The 13,819-nt window shown below is 44.5% G+C and overlaps 1 protein-coding gene across 3 annotated transcripts in view; it reads right to left on the reverse strand.

Moving 5' to 3' along the window:
* Nucleotides 1-13,819, reverse strand: part of RAP1B (RAP1B, member of RAS oncogene family) — a 421,780-nt gene that overhangs the window by 260,186 nt on the left and 147,775 nt on the right. The window contains exon 2 of one of the 3 annotated variants that reach the window (XM_069629723.1): nucleotides 9,212-9,305. The exons of the other annotated variants lie outside the window; for them this stretch is intronic. The gene's annotated coding sequence lies outside the window, so the exon portion shown is untranslated. The remainder of the gene's footprint in view (nucleotides 1-9,211; nucleotides 9,306-13,819) is intronic. 3 annotated transcript variants of the gene reach the window in all.

The following is a 13,819-nucleotide window of genomic DNA, read 5'->3' on the forward strand; positions in this document are numbered from 1 at the left end:
CAGATGCCATGGAGGATGTACGTGATTAAATGGTATACGGAAATGTCGAATTCGAAAATCACAAGTTCGACATGACCGTATAGCAATAATCAGGTCCATCACCCCTGCCCCCTATCACCCTACCCTTAAAACTGCACCTCTTGCTCCTTACTTACCTCTACACGGCCACGGCTCCGTCCCCATGTTAATGATACCATAGTCACAGTCAAGAATGTGCGTGGTTGACTCTCGAAGGTGCCATGGTATCAAACATGACGAGGCCCATGACAACTTGTTGCCACCCGTAGGTCATGCACGAGGTTTAACAAACATTACACCCTTTACAAAACACCAAGTGTGGAATATCAGATTTTCAACTAATGTCTTATGTGGGTGGTAGCAGATATGATTATTGAAAATCGAAACTAAAAGGATGTGGGGGAAAAAAAAACCTCTGGTGCCAGGAAGCGCAGTGTTTGAAGTCCTTGTTGGTGGCGGTAGTGCAAACATACAAGTCAGCAAACAGACAGCGGTTTGAAGTAAGAAGATGGGAGATAGAGGAATTAGAGCGTTTGGCGAGACCGGTTGTACATCAGCCAGATGTAAAAAGGAAAGAAGGTACTTTTAGCATGGCAAGTGGTCCGATTTAGAGTTGACACTCTATGCTCTTGCGTGGTGGCAGAATAAGACCAGTGCAAACATGGTTCAGAAGCTTTACTGGCTACTTTCAAATCAGGAGCTGGTCAGAGTGCAAATAATGGATTTGGAAGCAATAAATCCAAAGCAATGGTGGAGCCATGGATTGCAGGTAAACCCAATGTAGGCTCAGTAAGAAAGGATCCTAAGTTGCTGTGAAATGCGCACAAGTTAACCATGGCGAGTTTGTTCAAAATGGCCACCACTTAGGTTAGAGGGGCTACAGGACAATGGACAGGCAGATGGTGAAGGGGACTGAGACATGACAAACCAAAGAGGGGTATAAGGCGCAAACCAACAAATTGGGGAAACAAACTACCAGGTGCAGGATATGGCTTACTTAGTGGGTAGGTATAGGTAGACTGACTGTGTCCATGAGAGACTGCACAGGATGCGTGGGAAATTTGTCCAAATGTGGAGACTGGTGGAAAAGAGCAAACTAGGGCAGAACATCCATGAAAAGTCGATGAAAGAACAGACGGGGCAGTACTAAGCAAGTACCAAAGAAAAGGATCAGTCAGAAAAAGCAAGGGTTGGGCAGCAAGAATTGTGGCGCAAGAGGTAGAAATAAATGGGGCGATAGTTGAACAGAAAAGGATTGCTACACAACAATCTATCGGGTACACTGAGCAAAGGAGTATTGGTAATGTGACCAAAATGCAACAAACGCCTAAATTCTGCAACAAGTACAGGCTATACACCCATAGGCAATGTCGCCCAACCTGTTGACTGCTTTTACAGTAGTTTGGGTGTCCTTCCTCCCAACTGCTGTAGGCACTTCTAGAAACTGAAAGACCGTCTAGCTCATGGCTAAAAATGCACACAAATTCCCTGTGCAGCCGAGTGCATATCCCCAAGTAAGGGGACTAAATGCCTGCTTTATCATTCAGACCTCTACCCACAGCACCCCACCCTCATACTGCACACCGATTGCCATGGACTTCATTTGATCACAGCAAGCATGCCAGTCACGGGAGGTTAGCGCCGGGGCAACGTGGCAGCAAGACGACGCAGAGCAACACAGGTTCGACCCCCCGGTCGGCGCTTAGAATATTACTACCTATAAAAAAAACTTTTAAAACCATGTCATGTCCACAAACATTGTGAATGCCAGCGTTCATGTGTACACTGTCCAACTCATCAATACAAATTCTATCCCGCCACAAATTGAACCATATCTCCCTAACACACATCTTGCCAATTCTCACGTTAACTAGGCGATGACGGGAGCTACCCCACGGTGGTGGAGTGCGAGTTCAAGTGGAGCATGTACTGGGTAGAACTTTGCGTTAGGGAAATAGTTTATTCGAACGGAATGTGTGCCTTCACGTTGGCACGTTCTTGTAAATCGTCCCTTTTAATAATCTGCAGGCGCGTGTACATTTTGGGTAGCCGACCTAGTGTGGTTGGTTGTGGGGTTGCCTTAAGTGGGCGCTAGCTCTGCATAATTTAAAGATCACATCACCCTAACCGGGACCTTTAGAGCCCGACATTGATACATATGCTCTGCGAACCACCAGTTATTCAGTACCAGGCTCTTCGCACAGGCATGGGAGGGAGGAGGGAGGAAGCAGCAGCCTGTTCCGCCCGGAGAAGGGGTCCAGGCACCAGGTCCAGGGGACCCAGAGAGACAGGCTCTGCAACCGGAAGCCTCGGTTCCTCCCTAGAAACGCTGCCGCTGCATTACAGCCAAGAAGCACAGGCCGGAGACCAGCCTTCCCCGCTGCAATCAGGAAGTCTGCTTTTAGCCCCCTGGCACTTTCGCAATCTGCAACGTGACTGAAATGACGAGTCAATAAAGATTACTCAATCGACCGCGAACTGCCTGGGACTGCAAGGAATGGGGGACGCGCTGGAGCTGCGGAGAGCGCAGAAGTCAGTTTACGTTAGAGCAGCATCTGCCTTGGCCAGTGTCACCTCCAGGTGACTGGCGGTACATGCCCTTCTCAGGGTGTTCCTTGGTCGAGCGGAATGGGAGCCGCATGTCATGTTAGATGCCACTGAGAACTCCTAAAAGATATTAAACGTCAATATGGAAATCACGCGGTTTTAGGACCCCTGTTTCGATCGGGCCCAAACAGCGTAGACATGATCCTACCAAGTAGACATGATGGTGGTAGACAACTCCGTCTAATTTGGGACCACTTCCACTGCTTCCCATCAGCAGCTCAACGATTGACGGTGTGATCTTGGGTGTCCAATCTCTACCAAGTCAAGGGCAGGACTGGGAAGGGATTCTGGGTTATAAGCTGACAGCACATGTCAGATATTAGGTGTGTGACCCCAGAGCCAAAAGACATATCGCCAGAATGGCCGAAAAAGTTCTATTCCGTTCCAAAAAGGTTTTGTATGCAAGCTATTTCAATTCACTGTAACAGAACTATTTCACAGCGACATTGGAGGGTGTTGCATGGTGGGGTTTAGACAAGCAGGCGCAACAGTGCAGGCCGGGGTGGCAGCTTGCCACATCCGCCTTTAAAGCGTCTTCATGCGATGCTTGCTGTCCTGTGGAAGGTTTCGTGCAGGCCTGAGAGAACCTCACTCCTGAACCCCACTTGCCTGACAGAGGTGGGGTGGGGGACAGGCAACCCGATTAAAGGCTCGTTTTTATGTCCTACAAGTCACACCGCAGGTGCTGGCAGGGACAGCACAGGATGTTATTTAACACCGCTTCTGTTGAAAGTACACTATTGCAGCAGAGGGCAGATTGAGGATTTCACCGGGAGACCTCAAAAAGTCACTTATACCAACTGTCCCGCAACGCCTCTCCGCCTATGGAAATCCAAGTCTGGTGCTTGAGTGCAGAAGGACAGTTCTTATATGGTGCGCTACACTTACTCCTCTGCGACCGAGGGACCAATCACAGTGCTCTGAAGAAAACTGGTTAATAAAATAACTGGTCGGCTCGATGACCTCAAGTCTAGGATTCAGAAGGTGCTCCTTTTCCCACTTTCAACCAACACACCAGCAACAGAACGTCTGACATTACAGTATACCGAGTTCGATCATTATCCCATTACTACACATCTGAATGTGTCCAGGTCAACTGGTTTCATTCTACCCTGGTTAACCAGGGCACACTGACAAGATTGATCTAAACGAGTTGCCCTCGCCTCTATGTCTACACTCCGTCTTCTCATTGAATACATTCTCCTCATAACATCACTTCAATCCTCAAACGAGGGACTAGTCGGAGACTTCCATAACTGCAGAATGGATTCACAGACCAACAGGTTTCAGGCCTAAACCACATCCTGTGACCAAGTGATGTCATTCCATCCCCCTCCTCGCCCTCAATGCAAAGGGTCTGTCAAGTTTCAACTATTGCTGAGCTGAAGACTATATCGATGTGGAATCTAATGTTTTCCCAGAATGCTCTCCTCTCCCATTGCCAAAGCATGTTCCTGTGGCGTGTCTGCATCCCCTGAAGCTTTGCAGGTCCCAAAAACCTTTTCTAAACAGCCTCAGCCTCCCAGGACATTTATGTGGTGTATGTTTTCTGTCTGCAAACTGACAACCTGGGCATTAGAAGCCTAAGCAATATTCGCACACCATGAATTCCATCTCTCAGACCCTTCCCTAGCAAGTCTACCAAGGCCCACAATCACTCGCCTTTACCCTCATCCTTTGCTAGGCAAGAGTTCATCTATGAGTTCCCATCGGGTTCACCAGCGAGGGCCTTCCGAGGAGACCATAGACTGCTGGAGGAGCAACCTTCTGGATCCTCTCCAAAACCTCCAGTGCTTTTTATAGCTTCCTGTATTCATCATAGCAGTCTTCCATGCTATTTGTCCGCTGTAGCATCTCAAATTTCAGCCCTTTGTTCTCGACCCAGATACTACTCCCAAATTTGAATTAATCCAGAGAAGTTGTTCACATGCATGGTTATCAAAGGATTCAGCCTTTTAGAGGAGTAAGACAATAAAAAGTCAGAAAAGTCTCTTCTGTGACGCTTTGCTAATGCACCTTGATGCACAGAAGGCAAGGAAGGCCCGACCCCCTTCCTGTGGGTTCAATCCCCTCGTTTTGCCTATTACCTGTGCTCCTCCCCTTAACTCCTCTCAGCTCGCTGCCTTCTCGCATGTGTCCGTGCTGCAGCGCCACTTTCCTGCAGCACTCTACTCCCAACTCGTTCATCCTTGCAGCATTTGACTCTACATTAACTGCTCAACTTCAATCTGCTCCTGGCCTATGGTCAGTTTGTTCACTGATGTGACCGTACCTGCTTGCTGCAGGTCCACCAATTTCTAGTTGTACCTTCCTGGTTGACTTTTTTGCATACCAGACTTCTGTTGCTGACATAATGCCTTGTTCCCTCATTTTTCAACAAGCATGGTATTTGTTTCTGCCTTGATGCTGGTTTATTTAATTCCCCTTGTGCATGCTGTTGCGACTTCCCTTAAGCTTACATCTTAATGTGCCCACAGGTCCTGCTTCATTCCACCAGCATTCTTCTGACTATTTCTCAGCCTTATGCTTCATTGCCTACTATGCACTTCCGGTCTCCTTGTCCTCTCTCTTTTGCACTCTGTCCTCTGTCATTTTCCCCACTCACCGTTTCACTGTCTTTACTCATGACCTATCCCAGCTCGCTTGTGGTTTCTCCAACCTTCAGTCACTTACCTGCTTAGTCTTAATGTTATCTGCATGCCTGATGTAGCCCCTCATTCCATGAGGGATACTTCCCCAGTGTGCACTCACACAAACATGATGTTACAAATTGTATTCTGGGTTCCTAATGCAACATCACCTACCTGGTCCTGCACTTTCAACTTGTTTCTTGCGTTTTGTACGTCTGTTCCTGCCCCTATGCCCTTTTATGTTCAGACATTCCAAGTGATCTCACGACCTAGTCAGAATGTTGTCTTCCTCCCTCGATTCCCTCCTTCAAAACCCCATACCCTGCTCTCATGCCTTTGCACGTTTGAAGACCTTTCAAGAACGTTTGATTTTTTTTTTTGTACCTTCCTATCCCTATGTTCCCCAGCTTGTATTGATGCGCCACAAAACACTATTTTGTTGTATAGTGCGCATTACAAATAAACAATAAATAAAAGCTTCAACATCTTGCAATTCGAGAACTCTAAGCGGGTACACTCCAGCCCTTCCAAGATGGAAGTAGGCAGTTCCTGGGTGGACAGTGATCAAACCTCATGAAGCCGTAGTATCCTGTATGCAATATGGTAACTAAGTGCTTCTGTAGCAGGCTACCAGCAGCTCAAGATTGTGCAGTGCAATGAGGACCAGCCTGCAGCCCAGCAAAAGTCCCTCATTCGTCTGCTAAAATCCTTAAAAAAGGTACCACCCGCTAAGGGAAGGTATTTGGAGGGCATCATTGACATGGCAGAGTTCAACATTGGGGTCAACAGCAACAATTGATGTTTCCCAATGACGGCAGCAGACCATCTTTCAAATATTTATTTTATATGTTACATAAGGTCACACAATCTATATACTAAATTATATGGCTGTATACATATGCAGCAGTTCGTCCTCTTAGAGCACTGCTTAAAGACACGGCTGACCAGTTTGAGCTTTTGACAGCTCGAGGAGAGGGGCAGAATCGCAAATCTGGAAAGGTTGATGCAGTAACCTGACGACACGGTGTAGAGATCCAGGCGGATTTCAGTGTAGCTAAAGTTGCAACTTACTCCATTCATTCCCCTGGTGCCATGGATTTGGACCACTAGAGACAGAATTGCTAGTAGCGGACTGGTATGGGAAGAACATTTTAGGCACGACTAAGCAGCGCTACACCTCACCTGCCGCAATGGTCAACAGAAAATCTGCTCCTGTCAAAACCAGGTTTCTTTAGGAGGGCAACAAAGCAGGGTGTCCTCCCTCCCCTACTTCGGTTCATGCCGATTAGGTCAATAGTCCACAAACTGTTCCACTTAAGCCCCCCCTCAATCCTCCAAAAAAGGCGGAAGGAAATCAAAGCAAGGTTTCTTTTTTTTAAATGAAGCGCAAGAAGACATCGGGAATTTATCAGTTCAGATACAGACTGCTTGAGTGGACCCTGCGCTATTAGAATCTCAGCAAGGCCATGCTCACTATAAGCAAAAACACATCACCACATGGCAGAGGATCGAGCACCAACGCCCATTCCCTAGAGAACAGGCCTCTAATAGAAGGTGGCTGGCAAGTGGGGCAGATTCAAGAGTTTCCATCCATGTGCCCCGGTTGCCTTTGCAGGGCCAGACCATTTTGTAATTCCTTCTCGGATCGAAAGATCTACAAACTCCACTATTAACGCACGCATTGAAAACTACTTCTACTGCTCAGAAAAGTAGGTTTGAGATCCATGCTCTCCGCATAGCAGTGGAACCTACATAATCCTGATGCAACAGATGGTTTTCACCACCGGTTAACACATTGCTTTGGCACACTCGCTCAAGTATCCTCATCCATTTTAAAATTCTTGATGTAGTCACTCTTGTTAGGATATAATGTGCATTTGCTTAGCCCTAAGCTAATCAATTTTTGCAATCAAAACCTAATTTTCTTAGGATGTTTAAAAAGGTTGCATTTGTCAATTTCACCAAACGAATCAAAAGAGAAATGTATTCATGGCCTTTTTCCTTTAGTCACTGAAAAAAGGTGTTATTACAAGAAAAGGCTGGATCTGTGAAGAATGTATGTTTTAGTCTCTTGGCCATTGCGGATAAACGTGGGTTAAAAAAAGATTAAAGCTTGTCCCCCCCATTTAGCGGAGGGATAAAACCTGTTTCAATTTGGTTTCATTCTCTTGGTTAAATGCTATGTAAAGGCTGACCGCATTTAGCAGAGGTCAATTACACACTGAGTAATACTGTTCAGCCTTTCCATTCTTATCAAATGCATAAAAGGTATCTTTGAAAGTTTGCTCAAATAGGATTACCACTGTTGAAACGAAGGGCAGACGGGTTTATGTTTAGTGACCTCAAAACATAAGTCACTGACTGAACTAGTTAGTGGACCAAGTATACGATTGAGCCATAAGCAAAGTAAACACTCTTTGTCACAGCAAGAAAAAATCTGCCAAATACAGTTTGTTTTACCCACTCGAGATTAGATAAAAGGTTGGGTGAATTGTGTATGTGATTTAAGCATATTTGTGTTTTTATCTTCTACAAATGAATAACAAACTATGTTGATGCAGGCTCACTCAGTTTGTTTAAAAAGCACTTCTCCACGAAATTCTGGTCGTGGTTGAACCTCAAGTTCGCATGTGTATATTAAAATTTGACTTGCAATCTTGAAACCGTCTGATGCTCTATTTTGTTTTAATTCTAGCGCTTAGAAGTCTTACTCTTGCTTACTCTACAACCAGACCCTTAAATACCTCAGTGGCAATTTAATATGCTGTGCTTCAACCAGTCCTCGGATCTACTACCCTTTTATTGGTTGCCTTTACTCCATGCACACATCTTTAGCGCAGATTTTGATGTATTAACGTTATGCAGGGCACAGTCCTATTAAGACAACCTACCTTGTAAGCAATGCAAGAGGCCACGTGTGGCGAAAGTGCCCTCTGAATTAAATATCAAGTGTTGTACTTCCGAATGGTCAGTGGTATTGAGAAATCGAAGTTAAAATAAAAAGCAAATGCATGAATGTTAAGCGGGGTGTTGTGCTGTGGTCCGGCACAGTGGATTACTCAGTTGAGCTTCAAATTGAACAATAATAAAAAGGCATGATAAGACCACCACTAGTACATTTTATCTGTAAAAGTTGCCACCTGTGCTAGTGCCAACTGCAACCTAAACTACCTATTGCTAGGCAGTAAGCCCAAATGCACTCCTACCGAATCCTCGTTCGGAAGTTAAATGTTGGCTCTTAGTTGATCAATTAATACTCTCATGTGGAGAGAGTGTTAATTGATTCTTGACTTTAACATATTACAAAATAGAAAATAAATAACATCAATAAAGGATAAATCAGGCATGTAAGATCACTTATGTAACCAATTATACAGATCTGGTACTGACCAATACTTTGATACTTTTTAATAGACCTCTCAAGGTCTGTTTTTTCAAACAAATAAACAATGTACAAAAGAATTATTCAGACAATGGTGAAGCATCCAGGAATTCTCATTCCAATAAACAAACAGAGTATAACCTGGTTTGTAAAGGTACATAAATGTAACAAAAGCAGAAAGCAAGTAGCTCAAAGCTTAGCCTTATTATTCACATCCTGTAAATGTTCAAAGGGACATGTATACATTTCATTAACAAATTGTAAACCAGCGATATAAATTTAACAAACGGCAATAAGTTCACTCTTAGGGTTTTTGTATTGTGAAGTAACACCATTCAGGGAAGCCCCTTTTAATAGGTGACATAGGTAACCAACGCGTTTCGGATCGAATGATCCATCTTCAGGGTGGGGACTTCACTGTTCCTGTATGTAGTAGAGTAGTGATTGTTAAATGCGTTCTAAAAGCCTTTCCTGCGGGAAATTCAAAAGAATAAACATTACCATTTAAGCTAATCAGTGAGGTTAACGGATATAATTTTAAACCGAAATAAGTAGAGAGATAATGGGTACTAACCTCAATCTGAGGCTGATAAAAATTCCAATTCAGACCCAGTCAACAGCTGAAATGCGCCGGAGGCCGGGAAGTGACAGAATGCGGCCAGGACACCCTATAAGGAATAATGACAGAGCAATGATCAGACCAAACAGTCGTGAGTCATCTGGATGGTCATAACAAAGTTTTCTCAACGAGCTATGTCTAAGCTATCCACCGAGGGGATAGACACAGATATTAAATGTATGCAGGAGCGCCAGCCTGGTATCTCGCTACGAGATACATGAAGTTCAAAGCATCACGCCAAGTGTAAAAAGGCGGGTGCAAAAAAGTGCAGACGCAGGTGCGCCGTCCAAACGGAGTCCAAAGACTTACCTAGGTTGCAGATAAACACCGAGTGAGCCGACCGCTGTAAGCGTAGCGGCTCCACTACGGTAGGCATTAGTTGGTGTCCCGGTAACCCCGCGCATGCGCGTTGGGCCAGCCGGGAAATCCGCCATATTGGTGTGGGCCACTCATCGCAGAGGGAGGAGCTCCATAGAGTAATAGGTAAGAGCACCTTAGAATCAATATAACCCATGTAGCGGGGTCTCTATATTAAATATCTAGAGGAAAGCACTCAAACAGAAATTGATTACTCTGGGATGCGAGTGGGGTTATATTGATTCTAAGGTGCTCTTACCTATTACTCTATGGAGCTCCTCCCTCTGCGATGAGTGGCCCACACCAATACGCATTTAACAATCACTACTCTACTACATACAGGAACAGTGAAGTCCCCACCCTGAAGATGGATCATTCGATCCGAAACGCGTTGGTTACCTATGTCACCTATTAAAAGGGGCTTCCCTGAATGGTGTTACTTCACAATACAAAAACCCTAAGAGTGAACTTATTGCCGTTTGTTAAATTTATATCGCTGGTTTACAATTTGTTAATGAAATGTATACATGTCCCTTTGAACATTTACAGGATGTGAATAATAAGGCTAAGCTTTGAGCTACTTGCTTTCTGCTTTTGTTACATTTATGTACCTTTACAAACCAGGTTATACTCTGTTTGTTTATTGGAATGAGAATTCCTGGATGCTTCACCATTGTCTGAATAATTCTTTTGTACATTGTTTATTTGTTTGAAAAAACAGACCTTGAGAGGTCTATTAAAAAGTATCAAAAAGTATTGGTCAGTACCAGATCTGTATAATTGGTTACATAAGTGATCTTACATGCCTGATTTATCCTTTATTGATGTTATTTATTTTCTATTTTGTAATATGTTAAAGTCAAGAATCAATTAACACTCTCTCCACATGAGAGTATTAATTGATCAACTAAGAGCCAACATTTAACTTCCGAACGAAGATTTGGTAGGAGTGCATTTGGGCTTACTGCCTAGCAATAGGTAGTTTAGGTTGTTTAGATATTTTGTCCCAAGTGGTCTTGTGACGTTAGCCCGCCTGCACCCGAAATTTTACCATAAAATTCATTGACATTATTTCTTTATTTAATAGTGTGAACTAACACCTTTGGTGTGCCTCTACTCCACATCAATTATCCTGATTTACATGAGCTGTGCATTCCCACCCCATAGTTCTCTAGTGCCTACTGCACCCAGTCTTTAGCTTTGCCAGGGCTGACCTACAAACCCCCACCTCACCAACTAACTCGTAATGCTATTAATGAGTCATAAGCATACATCAACCTTTCCTCAATATGTTGGAGAACATCAGGGTTCGAAATTGAGATTTGCTGAGCAGGAACTAAAACCAGCTAATGGGATTTAAGGCATCAACCTCAAGGGTAGGATCGACCACAGGGGAACCAAGAGAAACCAGAGAAGCCCCCTTCACTTTGTCCATTTTGTATGAACCATTGGGTTAAAATGTGTATTCAATGTGTTCTAATTCTTCTTTATTAACATGGTCACCTTTACACATTTGGAAGGCACCAGCTGGCCCTAGAAGCCGAAAGTAGCTCCTGGTAACTCTTGGTTTCAGCGAACCAGGCTCTACTATGATAGAAGCAGGAGCTAAATGGCCCACAGCGCCCCTCAATTTCGAACCCTGGAACATTGATCTTTTTTCTCCCCAATACAAAGCCACGTAGCAAACAATTGATGCAACTGAGGGAGGGAACTAAAGATGGGAAGAAAGCTTAATTTTCTTCCAATTTAAGAATAGTCACTTTGTCAAGATTTAGTTGCCACAGGGAAACGAGCAACCACCAACTAGAATAAACCAAAACCGTGTCGGGGACCAGATAAACTGCTGGTAGCCCAAAGGCTGTCTTGTGAAAGCTTGGTAAAGTAATAATTTTGAAAAGTAAGGCTATTAAGAGTGTTGAGGATGGAAAAAATGATGCCACCAAAGCTCTGGATCACAGAAATTTTATTACAAACTTTATAAAACCCTCCAAGAATGAACCTAGAGACGCCCTTCGAAATAAAGTTCTTGCCTGGCTTCGCAAAAGATCCGGACCTGGGGTGGTTTGTTGTTCTGAGTTTTTGTGCAGGATGGAACTGGACGATTGGTGTAGCCAGGTAAAGGGGGGTGGGGGGTTTGTATCCTCGTGGCGTGCAGTGCAGTACCTTAATCTCTATTTGAGACTGCGCAAGTATTTTCCCAGGTGTTCCTCAAATCTGGGGCTTGTAGTCCGAGTGGACTGCTGCTCAAAAACTCCAAACTTTGGTTCTCCTGGTTCTATTTTGTCACTTTGCCTCGTTTTCTAGCTTTGTACGTTTTTTGTATTGCTTGCATGCTGTGTTTGTTTTGAGGCTTGTGGGTATTAAGCGCTTTATAAGAATTCTTAATAAAAAATAAAAGTACTCTGGCTTTAACATCTGCATCCACCTTTTTTATTTTCACGTGGATTCATTCAAAGTGCATCTCACAAGATTGGTGTGTGTGGGTTGACCTACCCCCCAACATCCTTCCAAAATGTATTCATGGAGTGCCATGGTTCAATCGCATCCAATCCACACGTCGCAGGTAGCCATGTGCCGTGGGTTGGCTCAACTCTACATCCTTCCAGTCTCTATCCAGGAGCTCCACAAATAACTGCACACCAACAAAGTCACATGACTATGGCTACAATCAGTACACAAAAGTAAAGATATTAAAGGGGCCTAGCTCTTACCGAAGACTCGGAGGAAGCTTACTAGGCTGCATACTCTGCCTGGACACGGCCATTAAAAAGGGGAAGACATGTAATTGCTAGGTCAGCGTAAAAAACAGGCCATTTGAGATTATGTAAAAAAATAAAGTTCATCTTGATCTGGATGAACGTTGCCGGTTTTGTAAAAAACAAAAAAAAACCTAAAAATAAAAAACACCACACCACACATTATTCAAAGTAGCTTTCGGGAAATAGAGGAAGCAATCCGAAGGCCACACAACAATGATTGCTGATACGGAGTTAAGAAAAGCCAGCTCGGTTTCCCATAAACGAATATGAAAGAAAAAAAGAAAAAAAAAGCTGGCGCTTAACATTGCTTTCCGATACTCATTTCCTGACAGAATCATTCATGACACTGCTTCGCTGCAGCTAATCAGAAATCTCTTTCGGTGTCTGACGAAGCAAGCATGAACAGCAGCAAACTGTCAGACTCTGGGTTTTCCTTTCCAGCTTCGAAGTAGGGGAGCAGGGCTCTCTGCGTGTTGGACCAGTGTTCAGACTGGTTATGGAGAAAGAGACGGCCATACCAGACTTTTCAAACATGTTAGAGTGGGTCGGAAGCCTTCTAGCCATGCTGTCCACAGGGTCTTCTGGGAGGTGGGAGTGCTATGCAGCTGAACAAGCAAGGATGGAGTCGCCGTGACAGGTGGCCTGGCGCTAAATCATCAGCAACACTTTTCCTTGGTCCCCCGCATAGAACCACAAATGGTGGGGGACAGGGCAGTAAATTCAAGGTGGGATTCAAACATAGAAGAGCATATATGTAGGAACCATGCACTCCAGTCAGCCTTCTTCATGAGATCCAGGACTGGGGCAGGGACCTAATCTAGTGGGTGGTTTACGGTATCTCAGCATCAGATTAATTTTGCACAAGCGCCCCCATATGGATTTGCTCGTATTTTAGATAGGAAATGTAGGTAACTGATTTGCACTCATCGAAACCTGTGTCCCTTTGAGTGGGTACAGTGTTCTTGGAGTGACCGAGAACGGTCAGTTGGTAAATATGTCGGTAGGAGCCCAAAAGCACAACTCTGATACATGCGCAACTGCGGTCGCCTCACCATCCCAGAAGGCAAACGAGGAAGAAGACACCTGGCACATCCCAAAAGACCCAATGGATATTCTCCCATATAGGTTCCGTCTGGTGTGTGCGGGATTACGATAGTAAGAGCGTCGACTCTACAGTCCAGCAGAGCACACCAGCTAGCGTGCTGGCATCACTAAACCTGGGATTTGAGCTTCCCTGAAGACGCCGAATGCCAATTCCATTCCAGACTCCGAATATCTCACCAATGCCCTTTATTGTAAAGCACAGCAGAGAACTCCACCAACTGCAGTTCAACAGAAGGGCTACAATGATAATTATTTTTCCGCAATGCACAAAAGCGTTCACCCACAACAACTGTCCCCTATGATTTTCATTTAATTTCCAATAAAAGTGAGAGCTGGGTGAACA

This window comes from Ambystoma mexicanum, chromosome 12, assembly GCF_040938575.1.
Source record: "Ambystoma mexicanum isolate Mex_15411 chromosome 12, UKY_AmexF1_1, whole genome shotgun sequence".
Lineage (NCBI taxonomy): Eukaryota > Metazoa > Chordata > Amphibia > Caudata > Ambystomatidae > Ambystoma > Ambystoma mexicanum.